Here is a 12,108-nt window from a genome sequence, read left to right on the forward strand (position 1 = left end):
CCTGACATCTAAACAAAAACTTTGTTCTTGGGGGGGGGGGGCGGGGGTTGTGCTGGCTTTCAAGTTTTAAAAAAACCTCTTTTGTTAGGCTGCTTTCCACACCTAAGAAGCCTGAAGGCCATATGCATAAACAGCATCATGGAAGGACAGTGTTGTCTTCTCTTCCTTGTTAGAAGGGACAAATACAGACCTTTTGGACATTTTTTCAGGGCCGGATCTAGGGTTGCCAGCGCCCCGGGCAACCTTAGCCCGACCACTCGCGCGCGCGCTGCATGCGCTGCGTGATGACGTCATTTAGGCGACGTCATCAAGAAGGGCGGAGCGGTGGAGGCAGCGTAGTAGCTGCTCCCGGCCCCCCCTCCCCTGCCCCCCCTCGATCCAGCCCTGCATTTTCCCCCTTTTTTCTTTAACTTAGATTGCCATTTCTCAGATTCTTGAAAAATATTTCAGTGAAACAACAAAGGACATAAGTCTGAAATCCTGATTTTCAATTGGGATCACATTGGCATAAAAATCTTGGTTTCCAATTGTGTTGAAATTCCATCATTTCCCCTCCACACAAGAAAAGAGATCTGCCATGGGATCTGTTGCTGTCCTCTATGGGGTCGATGGGATCTGGTGTCCTGGAGAACAGGACAGCTTGCTGGGGATTTGGAGCAGAAAAAGGATTCAGTCTAAGCCCATTTAAACCAGACTGGAGTAACTCAGCATGGGACTGTAGTGCAGACGAGCTTTTAAATGAGCATTTGAACTACAGTTCTAAAAAAACAAGGCATGTATCCACATTATGTATCTCCACCATCCACAGATTCTGCATGAAAAGTGAGCCAGGAGTAGGAAAACGCTTTTGCCACTGCTGTCTTCTCCAGGATTTCTGGTGGCCGCTCCTGCCTCTGCTTCTCGGAAACAAAAGATGAGGACAACCAATTCCATTCCAACCATCTGAGCAAAAGAGGGGCATTGCAAATGCCCAGCCAAGGGCTGAAAGAAGAGGAGAGGCTGGGCTGGTGCAATCCATCTATCCAGGCATCTACAACTATTCTCATTTAATAAATTGTCAAAGGCTTTCATGGCCGGAGAACGATGGTTGTTGTGGATTTTCCGGGCTGTATTGCCGTGGTCTTGGCATTGTAGTTCCTGACGTTTCGCCAGCAGCTGTGACTGGCATCTTCAGAGGTGTAGCACCGAAAGACAGGGATCTCTCAGTGTCAAACTGAGTCACAGCTGCTGGCGAAACGTCAGGAACTACAATGCCAAGACCACGGCAATACAGCCCGGAAAATCCACAACAACCATTATTCTCATTTAGTCTGCAGAGCACCCATCTTTACTAACATTCTACTACAAATCTCCCTCTAGTCAAGTACTACTGAATTACACGTGTATTTTAGACCTTCAGCCAGGGTTCCCCAACATGGGAACCTAGCTTTTCAGAAAGCAGGCAGCCCCCTGTGCCCCTTCCCCACCCAGTTTAAAAAGAAAGAAGGATTAAGAACAGATTGCTCAGGCCTTGAGAGTTTCCAGATTCCCACTGGGGATGGGAGATCTCCTGCCCCCCCCCCCGCTCCCATTGCCTTCAGGGGGCAGAGGAAGGAAATGTCTAGGTGAAAAGGAGGGGATGCAATCAGTGTCCCTGATGGGATGACATTGCTTCCAGCATGACCCAGAACTGATGTCATTGCATTGGGAATGCTGACTGAATGCCCAAACCAGAAGTACCCACCTCCTCCATCCCCTCCAGTTGCCTGGAAACTCAAATGTTAAGGTCTGGTCTTGCATATATCTCTAAGGAATACAAGCAGGCAAGTGGCTTAACTTTATTGCTGTCACCGTATCATCTTACGATAGCTGAATTCCCTCAATAGCTGAATTCAGTGATTTCATTGTTCTTTCACAGAAACACAGATGGGGTGGAGTTAACTAGAGGTGTGCCGAAAACGAGCCAAAAATACACACAGAAATCACTGGTTCGGCTCATAAAAGCAGCTTCCAGAATGCTGAACCAAATCCAAGAAACTACATTGTAATGAGTCCCTCCCACCAAAAAGTGTGTGTGTTTCATTTTGTGCCCTCCAGCAGCAAGCAGGCACTGGGCTTGCCTTGCAGGGCAGTAGCTTCTTTTTCTGAACAGCATTCACGAAACAGATCCCAAGAAGAGAGAGACCTTACATTATTCCTTTTGGCAGGAAAGGGGAAATGAAACCAGCGCATGTGTGTGCATGTCTCCACCTCCTACCCTGTAGCTACTTGGGAAATGCATTCTCTCCCTGCCTGCCAATCAGGTCCTCACAAGGAGAGACCCCTCTCCTCCAATCAGCTTTGGAAATGTTTGAAAGGGAGATTCCAATCATAGGCTACAATTTGAAAGACTCTTCCCTGGGATTAAGTGCTACTGAATAACAAGAGAATTACATCTTTGTAGCCCTGTATTGGATTGCTTCCATAGTCTTTCAGGGCTCCCATTCAATGCGCACCTATGGGCTACACCGCCTTTTTCACGGCATAACTTTCCACCGCTGCAGGGGCCGTGCCCAGGCCCAGAGTAGCTTAAGGAGCTGACTAAACCATGGCCCACCCCCCGGCCTGCCTCCTCCAGTGCTGGCACAGGAATTTATGCCGTATTTACGCCTCCATCTAGCCTCCTCTCCTGGCCAGCGCCATCGGGCTATGGCGGGGGTGTGCCACTGATGGAGGGGGGCGGGTTATGCCCATGTAAATCCAAGTTATGGTGTCTTACCTCTTAATCTGCTCCCTAAGCACTTTCCTCCCTCCCACTCAGGATTGCACTGTTAATGTCTTTTCTATGTTTCCACTTCTTGAGCTAATATAGGCAAGACAATACATAACATAAATGCTTCAAAAGACCTATTTTATTACCCTGTTTAGATTACAAATAGTTCCATAATGCTCTTGTAATGTGCAAAGCCAGCCAAAATTACTTGTGATGTCATCATGCCAAAATCAATGGAATCAAAGTAAACGCTTGTCCCATTCCCAGAAAGGCATTTGGGTCAGAAATGTTCTTGTATGATGCTAGTGGGACTTTCCCTATAAGCTCTCGAAGGCAGCCAGCCCTGTGCAACCCAGACACTCGATAGGCTGTCGTGTAATCACAGCTGGAGTTTCCTTGTAGCTAGTCAGGAGATTTTGCAAACAATAAAGTCTGGGAATAGAGAAGTGATGATGTTACTTCCACCACTGACTTGGTAGAGTTTATCATCAGTTACTTCTTATGGCATGTTGGAGGCAGGAGAAGTCACACCAGCTTAGGGCTGTCAACTTCCAAGTAGGACCTGGAGTTCTCCTGGAATTACAACTTATCTCCAGACCCCATAGACCTGTTACCCTGCAGAAAATGGCCACTATGGCCTTACATCTCCCCAAACTCTGTCCTCCCCAGGGGTCATTTCGTAGAAAAAGAGCTGGAGGAACTCATTAGCATAACTCATTAGCATATGCCACACCCCGACATCGCCGGAAATGTGATATTGGTATGACTGATTTGCATATGCCACACACCCCTGGCATCACCTATCCTGGCTGCTTTGGACCCAATCCTGGCCATTCAGGGCCAAAATTGGGCCCAAAATGGCAAAAAGGGGCTGAAAATGGCTGGAAAGGGGCCCAAAATGGTCAGGATTGGGCCACTGCTGAGTGGGAGAGTGATCCACCACCTGTCAGAGGCATGATCCTGGCCGTTTTGGCCCCAATCCAGGTCAAAACAGGCCCAAAACGGCCGAGTCAGGTGGGTGGGGCCACCTGACATGTGACCTCTTTGGGGAACTGCCGGAACTGCGTTCTGGCACGTTCCCCCTTGAAATGAGCCCTGGTCCTCTCCATAGGGTTTGCAGGCCAAACCTAGCAAGCAGTGGGAGGGTTGGGGGCAGGGACAGGGGGACATCGCTGGTGTAATGATGTTAATTTCAGTTACCTGTTGTCAGTTCTGGGTTTTCACCAAAAGCGATGTCATCATCACACCTGTGGCACCACAGGAAGTTATGTCCTCATAGGCAGGCAATAGGAGCTCAGGGCAGGGTACACCCGGCTCCCACTGGGGCTTGGCAGTCTGACCTCCCCAGACTCCACACCCAAATCTCCAGGACTTTCCCAACATTGGCAATCCTAAACCAGCACAGCCAAAGACTTTTTGGGATCAGGCCCCTAGTCCAACTTGCTATATGGTATTTTTTAAATGGTTAAAAGTGAATAACGACAGACCAGACTACACCCACTTGCATGTTTCTCTACCCAGATAGGTTGTCTCATGGGGGGGGCAGGTTTATTGAAAAGCACCCTCAGAAGCCGCAATCCAAAGAGAGGTGGCTGTTTAAAATTTTGTCCTCTCAAAACTGCAGGCCACCAGTAGCAGCATGTCAGGGAGTGTCGTACTCTTTGCAGTCAGGGCTTGTCAAGTTTCCTCCAGGGAGCTGGAGACAGAAGGCTTGTGCCTGGTGATCCACTTGATCCAGCAAGGTTTAGCTTAAGGGCTTCCCAGGGCTTAGCTTAAGAAAGCTGGGAGGTAACTGAACCCAGGTGCCCTGCCAGCAGGTGCTGGGATTCCTGAGGCTGCGTTATGCATTGGTCAGCACTAGGTTGCCATCCCTCTGCCCGGGGTGGGAATCCCCCAATCCCACCCTTCACCCCCTCTCCCACTGACCTACTTGGTGAAGGGGTGCTCCCTGGGGTGCCCCCTCCCCGGGGGCCATGGCACACCCCTGGGCAGGGGCGCGCTCCCACATCATGAGAGCAGGCGGCGGCGGTGATGAAAGCAGGCTGCTCTCACTGCTGCCGCTGATGCCTGCTGTTGCCAGCGCCACCCACTGTTGCCACCATTGCTTGATCTTGCGGTGTGGGAGCCGCAGCGCTGGCGAAAGCGGCCCAAAGCAGCGAGAGCAAGCGGTGGCAGAAGCAGCAGCAGTGAGAGTGGCTCATTGTTGCTAGTGCCAGCGCCACCCGCTGCCGACACCACCACTGTTTGCTCTCACCACTGCAGGCCGCTTTTGCTAGCACTGTGGTGGTGGCGGCAGCAGCAGCAGGCAGTGCTGGCAACAGCAAGCCTGCTGCCGCTGCCACTTGCTCTTGCCACTGCAGGCTGCTTTCACCAGTGCTGTGGTGGCAGCGGTGGCAGCAGCGGTGGAAGCAGGCGGCGCTGGCCACAGCAAGCCGCTCTCGCTGCTGCTGCTGCCGTCACAAGCAGGCTGCAGCGGTGGCAGCTGGGAGAAAGGGGACACAAGCGCCCTTTCTCCCACGTGCGTGATGATGTCACTTCAGGAGTGATGTCATCATGCACACCGAGGCGCGCGCATGCTTCACGTGTGCACCAGAAGTTAAAAAAAGTAAAAAAGGTAGGGTGGGTGCCAGGATCCCAGTCCCCTGCTGGGGGACAGAAGGGACATGGCAACCCGTCAGCACCCTTTGATGAAAGTACTACCCTTCGCAATCTGCTGTAGACCTACAAGGAGGTCGCACACTTCCTGTCTGACCCTTCACCTCCTTTGTGCCACCTCAGCCTGGGCCTTCTGCCGCCACCATTCTTGAGGAGTGGGGAGAAGTCCTGGGGAAGCTACAGGCCTGGGTTCAAGTCCTGCCTAGTAGAGACCTAGACTGTTTTCACACGCACCTGTAAGCCTCCAGAAGATCGCATGAAACTCACGGCCCGAAGTGTCCTCCTAGCACGATTTCCCGGCATGATCCCCTTTAATGGCATAATGACATCAGAAATTGCGCCATTAAACGGGATCGTGCTGGGAAATCGTGCTAGGAAGACGCTTCGTGCCATGAGTTTCACGCGATCTTCCAGAGGCTTTGGGCATGTGAAAACGGTCCTCGTAGCTAATTCATGGCTTGGCAGCATGGTTTCCCTTGCAGGCTCAGGTCTCGCTGGTAAATCCTTGGCAGGCACCTCTGCAATGCTGGAACACCCCTGGTCCCTCTGGTCCTCCTCACTCACTGACCTGTGCTCCTCGCCTGAGAAGTTGGAGTAGGGTTTTCTGGTGAGTGGCAGGAGGGTGGGACCCACCTGGACTTCCTTCACATGTGAGAACTGCTGCCCCCCACCTGCCCCCCACCTGTGATGATTATCATGCAGTAGTTTGTGCATGCTTCATTGGCCAGGGCCAATTCTTTTAGAATCTTTTAGAACATACTGTATGATGACGTCACTTCCAGAAGTGGCCAATGATCTGTGAGCAGAGGGCCAAACTGTTGGGGATTTGATGATCACTGGTGAGCACTCGGCAACTTTAAGTTGGAGTCACTGGGCTTACTGGAGGGGGTCATGACAGGAAGCATTTTGGACCCCAGTAGGACAGGAGAGGTAAGGAAATCCCTTCTATCAACAGAGATTAACCACAGGATCCAAGCCAAAGTTTGTCCCCCTTGAACCCTTTCTTGTGGTTTCCACCAATGTCAAAATGTAGGCTGTAGGGTCCAGGCAACAGGGAACTGATGAGTTTGCCTACGTTACTCTGAAATGAACTGCAAAGAAAATTATTTAGTTATTTAGAAAATGTATATCCCACCTCTGCAAAGACGTGCTTTAGGCAGTTTACAACTAAAACAATAAAACAAAGCCATTAAAAACAATAGCAAAGCAATTAGAACAAGCCCCTAAAACAAGTGGAAGCCATACAACTTTATTAATCATAAATGCAAACCAAAAAACTGAGCACATTTTAGTTCTTCTGCTGATAATGGTCCAGGAGAGCCTCAGTTACAGTCCAAGTATCTTTCCTACAACAGGATTATCACCAGCACCAGAGATGTTCACATGCTTTCAACGCTGGATACGGAAAAGCTGCAGCCCCGGCCGGCCTGATAAGACCATTTCCAGTCCAGACTTGCTTCCTAACATCTGGCTGAAAGTGCTGCGAGTATCGGTGACCACTTGGCAACAGAAAAGAAATCCAGCAATTACAAAATAAACAAATTTTAACCCACAAAATGTTCACAGATATCAAACAGTGGAAGGTTAGCTACACGAATCAACTCTCCTAGGTTCTTTTCTTTTAAATATGTGCCTAAACAGTCAGCAAGTCAGTGTGGTACAGTGGTTACAGTGTTGGACTAGAACAGGGCACACTTGGGTTTAAATCCCCACTAAGCCACGAACAGAGATGCCCGTTTCATGCTCAAGGTGGACCTGGAGATCTCTTCAGATTACAGTTTATGCCCAGACTACAGTGATTCCTCTGCAGGAAATGGCAGCTTTGGAGAGCGGACTCTCTGAGCTTCCTCCTCTGGCTCAAACCCTCCAAATCTCCAGGAATTTCCCAAACCGGAGCTGACAGACCTAGTTAGCAGTCTGAGGCTGGCAAATGGCAGGAAACTCAACTGGCAGGGACCTCACCAGCAACATACTGTGCAGTGTGGTGATGTAACTTCCAGTATGACTCAGAAATGACTGGTGACACTCTAGCACTGCTCTAAAACTCTATGGTTTAAACTTAGTTTGGGGTGAATACTAGAGCATCACCCAATGCACTCCCATGTCAAGGCAGAAGGGACATCATGGCGTCACCAGCAACAACAATTGCCCACCATTCCTGCACACACACAGTTTCCCCCCATCCCTGAGATGAGCTGCAGTGGGCAGAGCCGGTGGAAGAAAGAGGCCTTCTCGCTCCCCAGTTGATAGTGATATAATCTGGATTTTCTATTACTACAATGCAGAGGACAAGTGTTAGGCTGGATCCAGCCATATTTTCTCACTCAATCACACTCTTTCTTACTATACTTCCACTATCCCACATGGATTGTGTCCATCCATGTCACAGAATCCCAAGCATAGCCTTTTGTGTGATCAAATGGGGCACCTTTCTCCCTTTTTCATCAGTGGGGAAACTGTTTGGATCCAACCCAATGCCTATTCCAAATAGGCTTACCAGTTCCTCACCCTCACCTGCTGCCCCTCCCCCCAGCCCTGCTCACCTGGCAGGCAGGGGGGGAAGCCACGGGGTGGAGGGAAGCATACTTTACTTCCAGCACAATGGGGGAGCTGCAGGTCACACTGAAGCTCAATTCATTAAAAATTGCCTCCAAATGCATGAATTTTAACAAACTAGGCTTTAGCATGACCTGCAGCTCCCATTGCACTGGAAATGAAGTAATTATCCAGCACGATGGGGGAGCATGAGAAATGAATATCCCACTGCCCCCTGACTCCACAGCCCCCTGCATCCTGCTTTGCCCTCAGGGGACCTGGCAACCTTAATTCCGAACTAAACAGCCAGTGTGGAAGCAACCATAGAGACTCTCATCCCCTGGGCCCCTCCTTATATAGAACAGGAAATCTCTCAGTAGTGAGGTTTTCTAGCAATACAGAAGGTGATTTAACCTCACTTACCAATCTTGACTGTTTGAGGCCCACTGGCAAAATTTCAGCCTGCTGTTTACCAGGCTTTGGCAAGAAGAGCAACACGCCAGGACCAAACTTGCTGAAAGACAGGGACTACCCACGTTTTTGGAATGTCAACAGTTTAAGAATTCCAAGAACCGAGAGTTGATTAATTGCTCAGCCCCAATACACTCAGAATAGAACAAGTGACTGAAATGTGACCTTAATCCCATTGCCCATAACTAACATATGAGGGGGGTGGTTAGCATGGTGGAAGGCCAAACAGTATATGAGAGAGAAATGTTTGTAGTATCAGTCTTAGGGACAAGTCCAGGAATGGTTTAAATTTTTCTCTGTGTTATCTGGTTCCAATGCAGAGACTGAACTGCACAGCCAGGTAACAAAAGCCATTAAAGAATAGAGATGGGCATGAACCAAAATATGAACCAAAATTCATCATGAACCAGGCAGGTTTGTGGTTTGCAAACCAGTGGTTTATCAGAGTCCATTTCTGACAAACCGCCACAAACTTTAGGCTGGTTCATTTGGTTCGTTTTTTGGTTCGTCACTGCAGACAGCCTGGACTTCCTGCAGACCTTCTGCTGGCCCGGAAGTGACCTTCTACTGACCTGGAAATGACATTTTTGCTGACCTGGACGTGACGTTTTCTCGAACCAAACGAACCGGTTCGTGAACCTGGGCAGGTTCTTGAAAGTTCGTGGTTCATGAAATGTGACAAACCACGAACCACACAGTTCGGTTTTTTTCCGGTTCGTGTCAATCTCTATTAAAGAGTCTAACAGTGAAAAAGCTGGTGTTAATTATGCGAGGTTGAAAACTGAGTATCATACTTCTTGTTTGGAGATGACTGATAGTTGGAATCAGTTGGTAAAAATACATGTTTGGGGAGGAAATTGATGTTAATCATGGTGGGACAAAAATATGCATTATCATATGTTTTGCGCTTGTAAGCAGTTAGTTTTTTTCTGATAATCAGTAGAGTTTTGAAATCTATTTGAACTGTTCCTGGTTTTTTCCCTAGACTTTCTTATCTATTTATCTATTTCTGCATATTATTTATAATCTGCCTTTTCTCATTGAGATGCAAGATGAATTACATAGAATAACTCAATATGATCAACAGCTGGGACATTCAATAAACTATACAATAGGGTAAAGATAGCAGAAATTTGAAAACAGCAGAAATCTGATATGGAAACAAAAAAAATCCGATACAATTCAAAAGCAGATTGATATGACTTATTAAACCAACGTGGAACTATCCAGTAGGAGCATACTTAACAGCAACAGACTATTTGAAGAAAAATTTTCATTGATTTCATTTATCAATTACGATTAAGGGGCCTGCTGCTGGACTCCTGTTAAACTTTGCTGCCTCAAACTCATTAAACAGTAGAAAAGAGCAAGAGTCCAGTAGTATCAGTAAGACTAACAAAATTTGTGATGAGGTAAGCTGTGTGTGTGTTATGTGCCATCAAGTCGCCTCTGACCTATGGCCATCCTATGAATGAAAGTCCTCCAAACATCTTATCATTAACAGACTTGCTCAGATCCTGCAAACTGGAGATTAAAAAAAGGTTAAGGTGCAAACACCAAGTCATTACTGACCCATGGGGGGACGTCACATCATGACATTTTCTTGGCAGACTTTTGTTACAGGGGGGTTTGCCATTGCCTTCCCCAGTCATCTACACTTTACCCCCAGGAAACTGGGTACTCATTTTACCAACCTCGGAAGGATGGAAGGCTGAGTCAATCTTGAGCTGGCTAGCTGAACCCAGCTTCCGCCAGGATCGAACTCAGGTTGTGAGCAGAGCTTGAATTGCAGTACTGCAGCTTACCACTTTGCACCATGTGGCTTCTTTTATTGAGTCCAGCCATCTCGTTTTAGGTTTTCCTCTTTTCCTACTGCCTTCCAGTTTTCCTAGCATTATTGACTTTTCCAAAGAATCTTGTCTTCTCATGATGTGACCAAAGTACAATAGCCTTATTTTTTGTCATCTTAGAGAGAATTCAGGCTTGATTTGATCTAATAGTCACTTTTTGGCCATCCATGGTATCCGCAAAACTCTCCTCCAGCCCTACATTTCAAATGAATCAATTTTCTTCCTTCAGCTTTCTTCACTGTCCAACTTTGTTGGGATTTTAGCAAGTGTTTCCATTTCAGTCATGAAAGAGTTAAACTGTTTGTATTACTTAATTAGTAAACTTATTTGCATGTAACCACTTAGGCTTCGAAGTTGGGTTCTCGCCACAGAAATGGCAGTCTGTAAGCATAATGAAATAGAATTAGGATTTTCTATTGGGCAACCTGTTTATTGGGGGGCAGGGGCGGAATTAGGTGATGGTATATACTGAAGTTTTATTGCTCTTTGTCTCAGTTACTGTCAGATAGGCTTTCAGCTTATCTGCCATGTATCATGTGTATTTTACTTCAGTGCTTCTGAGTGAGTGGAGAGGGAACCAGAGTTGTATAGACCTATTGCTAACTGCTTATCTTCCAGGCAAGGTGTTTTGGTTACGAGTTCCAACACAAGCCTGGGAATGTGACCTTGGATGTACTACAGAGACTGAATTGAGCTCCTCTTCTCCCCTTCCCTTCTTCCCAGGCGATGGGCGCCAAAACGCCTAACTGCCTCTGCTTTCTACTGGGGGCAGGGGAGGGTTGCCAGCTCCAAGTTGGGAAATTCCTGGAGATCTGGGGGGTGAAACCTGGAGAAACCTGGAGAAAGTGGGGTTTGGAGAGAGAAAGGACCTTGGCATGGCATAATTCCATACAGCCCTCCCCCAAAAGTAGCTGATCTGACTTTCCCACCTTTAGGCACTCCAATCAATTCCCTTGTTACAGTATTTTGAAACTGGTATTTACTATAAACAAACATTTTTAACTCATACACTGGAATGATGCAGTAAAGAGTTTTAAACAAGTACCTGGCAAGACCTACTGTTTTGCTCTTTGCTTACTTACTCTCAGTTACTTTTCTAGCAAGATGTACTCAGTTTAGCAATTTATTATTTTTCTCCAATGTAACCCTAACTTTTTATCCTTTAGTAAAGTATTCTTACAGAGCTACACTGGTGTGTGTGCCTATTCTCATTAATTCCAATGTGCAATCTTTGCACCAACACTATTTTTCCTACAAACTTTCACATCCATACATAGTAATAGGGAATACCATAATTTGCATTCTCTTGATCTTGGTTTCCAGAGAGACATCTTTATCTTTAATCCAGAGCAGTTAGCCGTGTTAGTCTGTAGTTGCAAAATAGTAAAAAGTCCAGTAGCACCTTTAAGACTAACCAACTTTATTGAGGTATAAGCTCAAAAGCCTCAATAAAGTTGGTTAGTCTTAAAGGTGCTACTGGACTTTTTACTCTTTAAAGACTCTTTTCTAGCGCTCTCACAGCCGCTCTTCCCAGTCTGTCTTCTGATTTCTTCAATGCACTCTCCCTTTTGGTTGCTTAAGCTAAACAGTAAGCTAATGGTAAGGAGGTGCGTAGAATTGTTCTCGAGTGGGTTGTTTTTACTAGCACGCTGATGGTCGTGAAATTATTGTTATTATTATCATCATCACTGTATTATTGGCTTGATTTGTTTTACTGGCGCTCGTTTTATTTTAAGGCGGTTCGGACGCGCGGCGAGCGACACGAGAATGAAAATCGCCTCACGGAAGCGAGTCTGACGGGAGGGGGGGGGGGACACCTTCGAGGCCTCCCGCGCGCCATTCTATGTTCTCGCGAGACTTGGGCCA

Source organism: Eublepharis macularius, chromosome 16 (assembly GCF_028583425.1).
Source record: "Eublepharis macularius isolate TG4126 chromosome 16, MPM_Emac_v1.0, whole genome shotgun sequence".
NCBI lineage: Eukaryota > Metazoa > Chordata > Lepidosauria > Squamata > Eublepharidae > Eublepharis > Eublepharis macularius.